Here is a 10,062-nt window from a genome sequence, read left to right as displayed (position 1 = left end):
TTTTAGTTGTGGCCTGATCGTCCGTAAGAAGAGAAGGGTTTTGGGCTGGTTCGTTGTGGGCTAGGTTATTTTTTAGAGTTTGGGCCAAAAATTAAGAACAAGAGAAAGTGCTCTCTGGATGGTTTATTTAATTCCGAGCGGGCTTTTAGGGTTAATATTTTTCATCCAATCCGATCCGATAGGGTTTGGGTCGGTTTACTTGGGTCAGGTCTCTTGACCCGGTCAGATTTCTCACATGTTAATATTAAGAAATATTAATGATATTCGTAAAAATTCTTAAAAAAAATTGAAATTCCTAGAAAAGCTTAAAAAAATCGTTCTTAGATAATATTTTCTTAAAAGGTGGGACCCTTTTGGTCTGAGATTGTGCTCAAAATTTAATAAGTCCTTAGGGCTTCACCTTAAGATTTCAATTGTCCTTAAGAGACAAATGCCATTGATTATACAACATTGATAGATTGATTAGGCTTCCCTTTACCCTAGCTAGGATTAGCATTTATCTTTTATATAGTATTAATTGTTTGCCACCCTATGAAATGTGTTTAATGTTTTCCTTGATTGCTGATTATTATTTTAATGATTACGCACTCACGTGATCATCTTACATGTTAATGGATATGTATAAAATCAATCCAAACTGTCTGACAAAAATATTTCTTTTAAAATGAACAAGATTAGGTACCGAAATGGCATTAATTGATCAATTAGTGTAATCAAGTCCCCGACCTTAAATTCTCTGGTTGCGTAGGAAGCGAGGTACATTCACATGCCTCACTTGGTTTCTAATTGACTCCAATAGGCTAGTGGCGATTTTTTTTTGCAAAATTCTTAAAAATACCCTAACATCACGCGAGGTATGAGCTTGGGAGAGCCCGCGCCTAATCATGGGCCATAGGCTCGTCTTTCAGGCAATACCCCTAAACCTACTCCCTTCCCTGTGGGTAGGTTGTGACAGCTATATATTCGGGAGCATCATAACCTTGAGTACCCATCACTTGAGTCGAAACATGAGTCCGCTCACCCGGGGGCGTGCCTTTCACAAGCCAAAGTTTGAACAAGCAAATTTTAGGCCTCTAAAGTCAAGTCGATGAATTGTCTGCTACTTGTTTGCTACGGGAGCTTATCTCATCAAGCAAAAGTGCTATGATGACAATCTTCAGTGAGAAATCGTGACTCGAAGAAGAGAGCTAAGATGATTTTTGAACCATCTCATTTTTCTGAACTAGTAGAATTTGATGTTACTATAAAGAGACTATTGACAAATTTGGAAGGAAAAACATCTGACTTGGAGGGTTCACATAATAAGACCAATGAGGGTGAAGAACTCAAGCACACATGATTCATGAGCATTACTTTCTTGGCATGATGAGAAAAGCATATGAAAAAGGCACATCAAGTTGCAATGATAAATTAATTGGCCCAATTGTTACTCGAAAAGTTTGAGAACACATTTCTAAAGACTTAATAAAATGGAGGGCAAGTAAAAGAGGACCATCCATCTTGGTGAAAGAGGTATATCTCATCCTTGAACATAATTAATTTTGAAAGATGACACCTATTCTTTTCCTTGTGAATTGGGGGCACTACAGATTCTAGTAGTGAGATGAATGAGATAAAATCTCGACCCAAGCTAAAATGGATGCGCAATTTGAATTTACTTTGATGGTGCATAGTATCCTATTCATGTACGTTCTCTTGTGTAGGGGCAAAAGCAAGAAGTGAGTATTTATTAAATCAAAGATCAGATTTTCAATCTTGATTCATAGGGGCAATCCAAGGAGGCAGTCCCTTTGTGGGGCAATCCCCTGAATGAATACTTAAAACCATGTTTTGAGTATGGTAAATTTTCTGTTTTGAAGTCACAAAGCTTCTCATGCTTAAATTGTCGGACTCTTTTGAAAAGAGAATTTTGATAGTGGTTTTGCCTATTTAACTAACCAATTTCATGTGGAGATTTGTCAAGATAAGACAATTCAATGGAGTGATATCAATGCTTAAGAACACTGAATGAGACGTGTCAGGATAATGAAAGGCAAGCCTTATCCTATACATAATCCCTTACTTATACACTTGTAAGATTATTGTAGAAAGTTCTATATCTGCAAGGTAAAGAGTTTTCTTGCAAAATGTACAATGACCGAAATAATGATGGACAATTCATTTCTCTATCCCAAACACTACATATGATCCATTGTTTAACCTATTTGAGTTTCATACACTTATGGAAATTCTTTTCAAATTACCACTGTCAAGAACCACCCCAACAAACCAAATTTGAGGTAAGACAGCACCATAAGATGAAGAAAATGAAAATAAATTTTCTTGCTTTCACTTGCATCAATTTTCAAGTCGTGCTATTGCATTGAATTCATGTGATAATTTAAGTGCTTTAGGATCATGAAGAGCATTTCTTGAAGAGCATTTCTTTCTCTATCTTATACACTTATATTCATTGTTTAGTCCACTTGAGCCAACAATTTCATTTCTTTAAACCCAGTCGGTGATCATCCCTTACATTGGGGCAAGGCAAGGCAAATGATGATGCTTGAAAGTTCGAGTGTCATTCAAAGTGTAATTGCTTGACATATGCATCAAAATAGAATTAAGGGGCATGAAAAACGCAGTGTGTCTGGTGAAAGCAAGGCTAATACCCATGAAAAAAGAAATGAATAAAAAATGAATGAGAACTAGGGGCATGAAAAAGCGGTGTACTTGGTAAAAGCAAGGCCGATGCCCATAGATGAAAAAAGAAGAGAGTCAAGATAGGTGACTATCGGTTGTAAAATGTTGTATCCTAATGAAGCAGTACTCAAAGACTTAAGATCAATAGTGCATTCATAATGACAATCCCTAGTGAAGGACAAGACCTGCGACAATGCCTAGATGATCATCAACTTTGACCCCTATACACATTTTTGAGTCTAATAATCCTTTCATTTCTCAACCTATGAACTTAGCTTACGTTACGTCCCTTGCAAAGTCTCTTTTGATTAGGGCACTTGAATTAACGTAGGGGTTAGCATGTTTTAAGCATCGCTCGAAGAAGTGCGGGCAAGATTATTTATTTCTCATTTTGTAGGGTTTTTGACTTGTAAACCCAGAAATGATTACAGAATTGTTTTTTCAATTGCCTTGATTCAAAGAGTCCATTTGTTAAGCCATTTACCAAGCTCACACTATGGTCCCTATAAAAGACTTCTTAGATTGGAAAGGTCGTACTGCTTGCGAGGATACTCAAACCCTTGTTGGTATGATGATAGTGAGATGGAGTGATTCTCCTAAAATAGCCATTCTAAATGAGAGTGAGTGAAAGTCATTTTAATTGAAAGTCTCTCATTTAGTATTCTTAGGAAATCCATGCCCTTGTCTTGAATGACAATTCTCTCATGTGGAAATTTGGGTGATGCAAATATGTTAAAGTCATTATGCATAAACTTTGATTGAACTAATAAAAACCTCATTGAATTTTAAAATGTGCATTTTAAAGTAGCTCAGATTGTCTACCTCTTTGGTGAATGCATATTAGTTTTTGCTCTAATCGTGTTTGATAGATAATATTTCCTTGAAGACCAAATAATACTTGACGTTCAAGTTGCTCATTGAAACCTCAAGATTTGGCGTGCTTCCATAGCTTAGAGTCTTTTTCATCGACATAGCGTGCTTTTGTAGGCCGGAGTCTCCTCTATCAAATCGATGTGCTTTCATAGTCCGATGTCTCTCTTAATTGACACATCGTGCTCTCGTAGCCCGGAGTTCTTGATCTTGGTGTGCTTCCGTAGCCTAGAGTCATTTTCATTGACTCGGCGTACTTTCATAGCTCGATGTCTCTTAATTGACATGGCATGCTCTCGTAGCCTGGAGTTCCTGACCTAGTGTGCTTTCGTAGCCCGAAGTCTTTTTTCCCACTATTTCTTATCCAGGATGCGCACCACATTCGCATGGTCTTATTTGTTCTATTTGTGAGGAATCCCCTTTGGCTTGACTGCTTTTGGGGTTTTGGCCATGCTAGAATATCCTTGGTGGCTTGTCAAGCATGGTCGCGTGGAGGAGGCGAGGGCATCCTGGCACGGATCTCTGACTCGAGGAGGAGGAGGCGGCACGTCGGCTAGATGAGGTCATTAGCTAGACTTAGTAGGGAGGGCATGTGGGAGGCTATTATCCACCTAACCCGATCAATCCTATACATGAGCATGTGTGTTTGGAATGTACCTGTTCCAACAAGCTTCTCGGAGCTGACACCATGCTTCTTTATGGCCCTCGCATTTTTTAGCAGGCAAGCATTGTCAACCATAGGGAACAATTCTTCCTCCTCATAGTAATGGACCTTGTGAAGACTTATGTTCACCTTGGTCTGCGCCATTAGCATCGATCGAGTGGGGCGGCGAAGGTTGATGCTTATTAGCATTTGCGAGATGATTTTGTCACTTGCTTCCCTGGGTGTATCCCTCACTATCATCCACCACCAAGACGTGGTCAAGTGGGCTGGTGCCATATGCGTCTTTTCATTGTTGTGCTACACGGCCTCTTTTCCTTTGGGATGGGGCCGGTAGCATGGGTCTATAGCTCAAAGATTTTCCCGATGAGGTTGCGTGCCAAGGGGGCGCAATTAGCGTTGTAGTGGGCTAGGTGGTAAGCATTGCGATATTCATGAGTTTTATGATTCTGTATAAAGCGGTCACTCTGGGGGGTGCCGCCTTCCTATTCATGGGGATGGCTATGGTGGCTTGGGTCTTTGTCTACATTTTAATGCTGGAGACAAAACAAAAGTCACTCGAAGAGATTGCACAACTATTTGGCTCATGAACAGCGTGGAGCAGCACGAGGGCCAACCATGATGCTTGATATCGTCTTTATGATTTTGATTTTGAGTTCCGGACATACTCTATTTAGTAAATTTGAAATCTCAATTAAATTTTAGTTAAGTATGACGGTTTTCAATTGACAATATATAACTAATGGAATGATTACATCTTCATCAATAGTAATTGAGATGTTCAATATTATAGTGTCAGTTCATTCAATTAGAAAACCGTAATACTTAACTAAATTTAATTGAGATTTCAAAATTACTAAATATTATATGTCAACTGAAAATTCATATTTCACTAAAATTAATTGAATCAAAATAAAAATGTACCTGGAATCATAAAGATGATATGGCCCTCGCGCTCTTGTAATGCTCCATGCTATTCATGAGCCAAATAGTTGTGTAATCTCTTCAACTAACATCTGTTTTGTCTCCGGCATTAAGATATAAACAAAGACCTAGGTCACCATAACCATCCCCATGAATAGGAAGGCGGCACCTCCCAAGGTGACCGCTTTATACATAATCATAAAACTCATGGACATTGCGCCGCTTACCACTGGCCCATTGCAATGCCAATTGCACACCCCGGGCGCGCAACCTCATTGGGAAGACCTTTGAGCTGTAGACCAATGCTATCGGCTCCATCCTAATGGAAAAAAAAAGGCCATGTAGCACAACAATTAGAAGATGCATATGGCACCAGCCCACTTGACCTTGTGGTGGTGGTGGATGATAGTGAGGGATACACTAAGAGAGGCGAGTGACAAAATCATCATGCCAACACTAATAAGTATCAACCTTCGCCGCCCCACTCGATCAATGCTAATGGCATAGACCAGGGTGAACATAGTCTTCACAAGGTCCATTGCTATGAGGAGGAAGAGCTATTCCCTGTGGTTGACAATGCTCATCTACTAAAAAATGCGAGGGCCATAGACAAGCATGGTGTCAGCTCCAAAAGCTTGTTGGAACATGTAGATTCCAAACACACCAATGCTCATGTGTAGGATCGGGTTGGGTGGATGACAGACTCCCATATGCCCTCCCCACTGGTTTGGCTAATGACCTCATCCAGCCGATGTGCCCCCTCCTCCTCAGAGTCAGAGATCCATGCTAGGATGCCCCTCACCTCCTTCACGCGACCATGCTTGACAAGCCATCGTGGAGATTTTGGCATGGCTAGAATCCAAAAAGCAACCAAGCCAAAGGGGATTCCTCCTAAATAGAATAGGTAAAACCGTGCGAATTTAGTGCGTATCCTAGATAAGAAATAGTGGGAGACGTAGGCTAGAAGGGTGCCTCCGTTCATGAAAATTTGAAACACCCAAACAAACATAAAAAACAATCAACTTCTTTAACTTAAATTTTCTAATCTTAATTTTTACTTAGACAAAAGTTGATTATAAATTTTAAAAAATAAATATATGCTATAAAATTAGGAAAGAAATGACTACCTTGGGGAATGATGTGAGTAGGCCGCGGTAAAAGGTGGGAGATATCTCCGTAATGTAGATAAAAGCTATAGTAAGGATATAGCTCGCCTCGATATTGATGATAAGGCAGCCCAGTAGTAAGTAGAAGAAGCCTGGCCCAAAGATCATGAAAAGGGAGCCGACAAAGTGAATGGTAGTCAATACAACTTTGATATGGTTGGGAAGTCTCTTGGAGGTGGACTTAGCTAGTGTCGACCCAAAGAGGGAGAAGAGTTTAGATATTCCCAACCATAAATCATCATCCTCACAGCTCAATTGTAGGTCTGGCTTTATGTATATGCTTGCCTCACTCATCACTCCAATTGCTACCAAAAATCTTATTTGTTATATTAATATTCCAAGTAAATTTAGCCACATATAAGAAATTGAAAACATAAAAATGAAAAAGAAATTATTTTGTGAACTATTTTCTAGGAACTATTTTCCAGGATGATTTATCCCAAATTGGTTAAAAAAAGAAGGAAAAAGTGGGTGATGTTATATAAAATGAAGTAATTTTTGTTGCTTTTTTATGCATTAAAAAGGATATTTGGCAATAGATTTATCATTTTTATTAGTAATAAAGCTCGACAAAAAGAAAAAAAAAGTGCACTCAAATATAACCAAATTATTGTTATCGTTTTTTTGGGCAACATCATCGATTTACAAGGAATGAATTAGTTTTTATGGAAAAACTTGATGGAATGCTTGGAAATAGTGGACACAATGCTAGAGAGCTAGAGAGAGGAGAAGAGGGACTAACCAAAACCCAGCACGATGCAATCTTGCAATCGCATAGCAGGAGGCATACTTGCTACAATGCGGTCGGTTCCCTTCCCTACTTCTACTTCTTCTAGTAGGCATTGAATTCCTAAGTGTGTTATGCATGTGTCGTGCTAGCATCGTGTGTATTATGTGTATATTCCAACTAGGGGTGAGCGCAGTTTCCAATTCTAAAGAGGGAGGTTCTGGTTCCCGGGTCCATTTTTTTGGGAACCAGTGGTTCCCGATTCCTATAGGAATTGGAACTGGAATCGGAACCGGATTCTAGAATCTAAAATGTGAAAATCCTAGATTTCAATTCGTTTCTTCCCCTTTCCCCTTTTCGTTTCTTCTTTTTCCCTTTTCGCCCTGTCCTCGACTCCCCCATGTCACTCCAAAATCTCTCTCTGATGATTTGACTCACTCCTCTCGACGATGCCCCCTCGATGACCTTGCCCCTCTTGACATGACCTTGATGCCCCCGCTCGATCACTCGCCGTTTGATGCCCCTTGACAACGCTCAACCCTTGGCACTACTTGATGCCCTTCGATGCCGCTCAACCTTCTGCACCGTTGGATGCCCCTCGACGCCGCTCAACCCTCCACACTGTTGGACGACCCTCGGCGCCGCTCGATGCCCCTTGACGACGCTCAACCCTTGGCATTTCTCGATGCCCTTCGATGCCGCTCTCCTCTCTTGAAGCTGCTCAACCCTTGGCGCCGCTTGCCTTTCTCAACGTCGCTCAACCCTTAGCATGAGTATGCATTCTTTAGGTCCCAAACTACACTCAGAAAGCATTACAGTCATACTTGGATTAATAGCAACTAAATATTGGATATAAAAAAGTAGAATTTCCAATTATTATTGGATTATTATAGCAGACAAGACTAATAATAGAAGTACCGATCAATAGGGAGAAACGCAATAAAGGAGCCTCACTGAAAGTACCATCCATGATGATGATGTTATTCGGATGTGCTTTGGTTAGTTCAGGCTTCTCTGTCGTCTGGTCTTTTGATCGGGGATGCGGCTGCAAAATTAGTGTGCAACCGGAATATCATCCATGTTTGTTTGTTTGAAACAAAGACGTTCCCCTCTCACCCAAACCCAAACGCTCTTCACCCAATCACTGCCGTTGCCGCCTCTATCGTTGCCGTTGACGACTGTGCCTTCTTGTTGACTCCCCCGCCGCCCTCTTCTTTGCTCCTTGCATTTTAGGGTTTCGTAGATCTGCTGCAGCAGCAGGAGGAGGAAGAGGAGGAGGCCCCTCTCCTTGGTCGGTGATGTAGTTGGGTAGAACCTGCGTGCGTTTGTGATTTTCTCTTGTTTCCAGATCCTTGTGTTCCCTGTGTTTATTTTGGGATTCATCCATTTTCCTCAAAGTTGAGCACAGTTGTTTTTCAAGAGCAAGACCCGCTCTGTGATGTGCGAATTTGGGAGCTTAGTTTGAAGCTGGGTTTGATGTTTGTTTGGGATCCGTCTGATTGTCGTCTGTGAACTTTGGTGAGCTTTATGATGTGCATCTTGCCTTTTGGAATTGAAAGAAAAAAACTTTTTCTTTTATTAAGGATTCCAGTGTCCTTTTATTACCTGAAGTAGAGAGGAGGATTAGCTGATTAATTGCTGAGGTTTCTCTGACATGAAATACCCAAGCTAGAGAGATGCATGCTCTCTTGTAGTTGTTGTCTACGGGTAAGACTTGCTTGGAGAGCCAAGATAGATCTTTGGATGTTCATGAAGAAATGTGAGATTATGTTGAAAGTACTTTTGTGAAGTTCTTTCAATGATGCACTTCTCAATATATCATGGCCTTGTATAAGGACGCCTCATTTAAGAACTCCTTGTTAAGGCTTCTCTTTATTTAAGTCTTTGCTACATATATCATTGATTCATTGTTATATTGTAGTCGTACTCAACTCCCGTAAAGGTTATGTAACCTCTGAATAGCTGAAGCAAATCAATCGTTTCAATTTCTTTGGTAACCATTATAGCTTAAGCTTAGGTGGAAACAACATGAAAAACCGTTGAATATGGCAAAGATACAGTTAACTTGTGATATTTTGAGTCTTATGTTTCGATTTTGTTACGAAGACCCAAAGAATGGAATAAATGTGCCACTTAGTGTTTCATCATGTTCTCATGCTAAGTGAGGTCCCTTTTAGAGTTTTCTAATTGGTTATATGTTGTTATATCGAGGAGATGCTAAATTAGCGAAGTTTGTTGCCAATGTTTACTCCATTTTTCTTTCTCTAACATTTATAACTTTGTAGGGAGACATTACTTACGTACATCGAGAGATGGAAACAATGTTCAAGTTTTGGGTTCGTTGAGTGTGTTGGCTTTCTGTTACAAACAAAAGGTTGGGCTGTTGTATCTTTCAGTCGAGAATTCCTTATTCGGTATACTGCCATTTATTATCAACATTTGCTGTTACAAAACTGGATGAGTCAATGCTGGATGCTCTTGGAATTCTTCCTGAGCACAAAAAGCAGAAGAAACTCTTGCTGGTAAGCATTATTGATTTTGCATTGCTTTGGCACTCTTGTAAATAATTCTGGCAAAGTGCCTTGCTTGTAATATTCATCTTTTGCTTTATGTACATGGTGGTTAAATGATATTGATTCCTAGAGTGTTATGCACAAAATTTGGACCTTAAAGAACAAAAGTTTGAAAATTCATTCAGTGATACTTTGCAGGAGTTGGTCGTCTGATCAAGACTTGTTGCTAAACTTGTTGGTTGAAGAGAAGCTTTCTATTGAAGAGATTATCTAGCCGTTAACATTCTCTGAATTTGTATGTACATCTTTGGTCAGTTTTTCATTTCATTATCACTTTTTCCTTCAATAAGATTTTGTACTGTTTTTAGATCATCGGGAAAACAAATTGTTGTTTTTCAAATACCATTTTAAGTTGATGATATTTTTTAGTTTAGTCAACTAGGTTTGCTTCTCATACTCTCCCTTCTGCTTGAAGCCTATGTTACTATTGTTCTCTTCTAGTCATCTCAATGTTGCTAA

The sequence above is a fragment of the Eucalyptus grandis genome, chromosome 7, assembly GCF_016545825.1.
Source record: "Eucalyptus grandis isolate ANBG69807.140 chromosome 7, ASM1654582v1, whole genome shotgun sequence".
In the NCBI taxonomy this organism is placed as follows: Eukaryota; Viridiplantae; Streptophyta; class Magnoliopsida; order Myrtales; family Myrtaceae; genus Eucalyptus; species Eucalyptus grandis.
The sequence above is the reverse complement of the archived record's forward strand: the minus strand, read 5'-3'. Positions refer to the sequence as shown.